This window comes from Crocodylus siamensis, chromosome 5 (assembly GCF_052110815.1).
Source record: "Crocodylus siamensis isolate JL-2025a chromosome 5, ASM5211081v1, whole genome shotgun sequence".
Lineage (NCBI taxonomy): Eukaryota > Metazoa > Chordata > Crocodylia > Crocodylidae > Crocodylus > Crocodylus siamensis.
In genome coordinates, this window is record NC_143399.1 from 72,355,153 (window position 1) to 72,360,906 (window position 5,754).

At 46.9% G+C, this 5,754-nt stretch overlaps 1 long non-coding RNA gene across 1 annotated transcript; it reads left to right on the forward strand.

Moving 5' to 3' along the window:
• Nucleotides 1-1,071: 1,071 nt before the first annotated feature.
• Nucleotides 1,072-5,530, forward strand: LOC149864222 (uncharacterized). Its single transcript, XR_016442524.1, has 3 exons — nt 1,072-1,222; nt 3,249-3,377; nt 4,965-5,530. It is a non-coding gene; the product is annotated as an uncharacterized LOC149864222 (long non-coding RNA).
• The last annotated feature ends 224 nt before the right edge of the window (nt 5,531-5,754 follow it).

Below are 5,754 nucleotides of genomic sequence, written 5' to 3' on the forward strand. Positions count from 1 at the left end.
GAGTCCCCGCCCTTCATGTCACAGGACAAAGGAGGCGAAAGTTACAGCGCGCGCTTTTTGAAAAAATCAGACAGGTGATAAGGTGAACTTACCGCTCATCATCGCGTGCATCACCTAAGTAATATAAGGGAGCGTGTAGCCGCACCCGAGCGAGGTCGTTCGTTACCTGCTCTGTTATTACAAGGGACGCTAGCCTGATCATCTAGCTTCTGCCTCCCGTCCGCGATTAGCAGCTGCCGGACGCTGTTTGTAATCACTGTGATGCGTCAGCACGTACTGCCGGTTGTAGTCTTCTCGTTTGCTTCTGTCTTCTCTCCCCCGCAGCTGCTGCCATAAGTAATTAAAACGCTTCGATTTTTTCATCACCCCACCTGCTCCTTGTTGATTGATATATATGATGTTTGAGAGCAGGCCCAAAAGCCAACAAAGAAAAATACTGCTGAGAGGCCATAAACAGGATAATCATGAACTTTCTGTATGCAGGATGACATTTGGAATGTGAGTTGATAAATAGGGATGGTACAAACTGAACCTACCTTGAACCCACTAGCATAAGTAACAGTGCTGAAAAGAAAGTTGCATATTTGATGATAAGGAAGATGCTTATGCGTAAGAACTGCTCAAAGCCTATTATTGTGTAGCTGTAGAAATTAACAAGACCATAGATAAATCTACAAAGCAGACTCAGTGCTTCAAAGACAGAGCTGAAACAATCAAAGATGCAATCCTCCTCCCTGATTTAGCATATCAAAACAAGTATGTAGCCAAAAGCCAGTTTGAACTAATTAGAAGTTTTCTCACACTAACCTGATACCTTGCTTTCTTTTACAGTGGGAAATTCCCACCTACGCGCGTATCGTGTCATGCGCACTAGAAGTTTTTAACTAACCATAGAGGTTGAGTCAATTACGTGTAGAATTTGTGACGCAAAACTGTCTATATAAACTTGCTTATTATCAAGGGGGGCTGGTTCTTGGAGGAGACGGGCTGCTCTTTGTTGTTGTATGCATGCTTCAATAAAGAGCTTTGAGATAAGACCTTGCCGGTGTTGCCTGTCTCTTGCAGTCAGACAACAGACCTGGGAAGTTGGGGTTCGAGTCCCTGACATCGTCAATTGTTTAATCACAACAACGTGCAAGCTGGACTTGAACGACCCCACCGTCCGCTAAAAGTCCCAAAACTTTATCTCCGGTCCTCATGCACAGCAAGTAACACCGTGACGGTAAGTAGCCTGACTTTTCCAAGTCGGCCAGTAGGGGCAGCTCCTCGTTTGGCGGCTACCACCAGTTGCTCCTCCCGGGACCTAGGTCTCGCCCACAGCCTCCTCCTGGCTGCTGGGAACTTCCTTCCAGGCTCCCTGCTGGACCAGTGTATGGGGCTTTTAGCTCTGCCCCACTGCTTCTGCTGGTAATTCGGCATCAGCATGCATTTATCAAGTGCGTCCACGCTGGCACTGCCTTACTTTGTTTTTCCGGCATCCTTGCCCCTGTTGGCTGCGGCTCAGTACACCACAGCGCAGCTGGCAAGCCCAGTCCCGCTGTTGCCACATCCCACTCCCATGGCTCGGCATGCTGTGGGGCCACCAATAGGATCTGCAGCGCGGCAATTATGCCGCTGCCACCATGCTCCAGCAGCTCAGCATGCTGTGGTGCCACCAGCTGTGGCAGGGGCATGGGGATCCCGCTGTTGCCGCCAGGCTCCTGCAGCTTGGTGATTCCACCGCCCCTACCACATATGGTTAAAACTGAACACCTTAAAATTACAATCTGTTTGTTCCCTTCAGGCACCAGAACATGTTGAACTCTGTCCTCCAGTGATCTCATGGCAAGGGCACTTGTCCATGTAATCAGTGTTTACACACTAAAAGTGTTCCTGGTTTAATTTTTCTTTCTTAGTTTACAACAACTAATTAAGTAACATGGACGTGATTTACCACATAATAGCTTATTATGCTATAACTATTAAAATGCGCTAGGGGGCACATCAGAACAATTTTACCCTCCTGCCCTTTCAATACTACTTTACTGCCAGGTGGCGTTTTAGGACAAGAAACGCACAGAAGAATCCTCCCAAAGGGGATTGCCATGGCTTCAGGCATCCCCTATCCTAGCCTGGTACCACAGCGCTTCTGCCCCTTGCTTTTTATGGATGCTTGCTGCACAGAGCGCTTGCAGGGTTGGGGTACAAAATCCTTCTGTGCAAAGCACTTCAAAAGGTTGCCTGCCCCCCCTTCACAATTCGGGCTTGTCATGGCTTCGGGCATCATGGCTTCTCCTTGCTTCTTCTGGGGGCATAGCAGTTCTGCCTCCCTTTTTCTGCACACACTTTGCACCGGGAGCTGGGTGTGGGGTACCCTTAGGGCTACACAAGGGTACATAAGCATTGCATTTCCCACCCACCCACTTTGCAAAGCTGCCCACAGCAAATTTTTTTCCTGCTATTTTTTGCACAGGGAATAGTTATGTTTTGTGCTTTTTGGGGACTGGGCTTTTCGCATGCTTTTCCAGCCTATGGGGGTTTTTGCACACTTACAAAGCCGGTGCCAGACTGTCTGGTGTTTATTTTTTAACACCAGAATGAGGCCGGTGGGGGTGAGGGGAGGGGGACCCCTGAGGGCCTATAAATTTGTGGAGCAGGGATCAGGGTGCATATGCTATATCCATGAACGAGAGACTTTTGAGGCAGATCAGAGATGGCAGCACACCAGAGGCACAACGGCTGAGCCATACGGGACACTTGCCCTGGGTGGCACAGGAATACGAACGCACCTGTTCGATAAGAGTGCAGCCTGCTGCTTGCTGCTGATGTCAGGTGCAGTGCAGCATTTGAGTGCCGAATGAGACCGCTTTTGCGACACTTGAAATGAGGACATCTCTTCCTGTTTTGCAACCAAGACATTTATGCATTAGTAAGTGACACCCAACACTTGGCTGTGCCCTGAGAGAGGGCGGTTTGTGTTGTTTACTTCAACTTGCAAGTAAATAGGGTTTAACTGCCATGAATGAAGGTGCAAGGTAGCCCACAGCATGAAGCCCCACAGTCGCAGTGCAAGGCTTGGGATGGGGGATAAAATACACCCTTCCCCGCTTCCTCAGCCCTCAGCTGCCCTTCTCCACCTTCCCATGCCCCTCCCTCCCCTGCACCCATGTACAGGAGGGGTACCCCCATTTCAGGGCTGGAGGCACTGCATGGTGGTTTTACAATACAAATTCTTATGCTCTTAACTTCCCCCTCCCTCCTATTTCTAGTTCCCGATTGCTACACTTCATATGTTGATCCCGCCAGGCACAACAGGCAGAAAAGAAGAACACAAGCCTGAGACAGACATCTGATGCCATTTCCGTCTCAAGTAAAAATGCTGGCAATGTCACTGCCAGGTGTTTATTCGCTACTCTTAATATCCTTTTAGACTTATATTCATAATACTGAAAAAGCATATGTGAATTCACCATTAGCTTCTCTCTTCCATGATGTAGACAAGTCCTTGCATTGTGTGAATACATCAGCAACTAAGCTTGCATTTTAACTGTAACCCTGGTGGCAGCACTACCCACAGCCACCTCCAGATTTTTGGGATCCTGGGGCGCCAATAGGTCTTGGTCTACTCCCACTCCATCTACAGCCTGGGAGCCACCACTCATTGGAGTGCTCTCCTGCTGTCCTCCCCGCATGACCACACACTAAATAGTTATTTACAATAATATATTATTTAGAATAATGACTGATTGACAAATTCAACATCCCGTAAATAACAAACAAAATGTTTTCAATGAGCTCAATAATAATCTATGCAGATAAAGCAAATATTTATCATGTAGCAAAAGCAATTATGTTATCAACGTTAACAACTCAGGCAACTTAAAACAGGTATATACACTTAATCAGCCAGGTCTCCACAAAATCACTCTACCCACTGTGGAGTGGCTGCAGTGGAGCCCCCCGGGAGCAGTGCTCGCTCTGCCTAAAAAGAGGGGTGGCAATGCCGTCATCGGGACAGAAGATGGAGTGCCTGTCAGGACCTTGGGTGTAGCTGCTTCAGAGACCAGGGTTTCTTCCCTTTTCCAGTATTTCCTGGATGCCTGCAATCAATCGCACCATTCCTCATACACTTGCCCAAGGCAGTTCCCCTGTGTTTGACACCTAGAGTGCCCCTTCTCAGTTGTACTTTATTGAGCTCCCTGCTGAAGCTCCCACAAAGCCACGATTCCCTGCTGCTTGCTTTAGCTCTCCTAGAGAACCTCCTTTAGCAACCCCTGTCCCTGATTCCCTCCCAGTGACTCCCTGCACCCAGGGATCTTAAGAGTGGGAGAGGAACCCATTTGCACAACCCCTGCTCCTTTAGCAAAGGATACCAGGTGATCCTTGACACTCATTAGCTCAGGGGTGGGCAAAATGCAGCCCGCGGGCCAGATGCAGCCTGCCAGGCCATTCTATCTGGCCTGTGGGGCCCCTAAAAAATTTAGAAAATTAATATTTATCTGCCCTGGGCTGCCTGGTATGTGGCTCTCAATGGCTTGCCAAAACTCAGTAAACAGCCCTCCACCCAAAATAATTGCCTGCCCCTGCATTAGCTGATGGCTCCTCTGCCTTCAGCAGCAGCTCAATCAGCAATAATTCTTCTGCCAATAGACCTCTCAGAAGCAATTGTCCTGGCACCAACCCCCTCAAAAGCAGCCCTTCTCAGCACACCTTCAGCTACCCTCTCCCCTTTGGTTTTTTTCCCTGGGGCTTCCAGCCCTGGAGTTCCAGCTGTCCAATCCTGTGCATGTATTTTGTGTGCACAGCCTGCTGCAGAGCCTTGTCCCAAGAATGCAAATGCCCTGATTGAGCTTGCAAGCTCCGAGGAAACCCTTCAACACCTTTACATAACTAACCATTTTAGGATTGAAAAATTAACGTTTCTGTTTCATATATGACCATGCCAGTATTTACCAATAAATACCATTGTTTTTGTCTCTGTTCAGGCTAAGAACCTTCTCTGCTGCGTTTTGTTTGCCCTACTTCCTGCCCTACTTCATACTTGCCTGCTGCTCAGCCACCCAGCCTACAGTGTGCAAGATTTAAAAATGAAGAAAAATTACAAATGTTTGGGTAGTCCAAGAAGCTACTTAATGGAATATGCTTCATTAGCTCTTTTCAAAGATGATGTATGAAATGTTTCCTTTTTTATACCCAAAATATGTTAGTAGGCTGTCTGCCTTTCCTTGGTAGCTGCCCAAAGATCTGAGGTGCTGTACAATGATTAAGTTATTAATTATACTAGTAATACATACATACATACATACATACACACATACTAGGGCTAAACGAAACAGGTACATTTCGATTTGGTTTCGTATTCAGCCATTTCAGAGGACAAAGATTCAGTTCGGTGTTAGAGATCACTGTCTTCACGACGCATTGTAAACATTTCAAAAAGAAATTTGGCAGGAGTAAAAATGAGCCGTGTCAAGAAGGAACTGCTCTTTACTAGCGGAAGAGCATGATGGTTCTTTCTTTCTTACTTTCTTTCTTTCTTTCTTCATTTGTTAAAATTAACGTATGTTATTAAAGAATTCATTTGTTAAATTTGAAGTTAAATTATGTTATTAAAATGTTTTAATTTTTTTACATTATTAACATTTTTTGATCTGTAGAATATGGGCTTGTGCACTTCCCCCCCACCCCCAGGAATAAGCAGCAGGGGGGGAACGGGGGTTGGGGTCCCCAAAATTTTCAGCAGCAGCAAGATAAAACATTGGAGGGCTGGCTGGA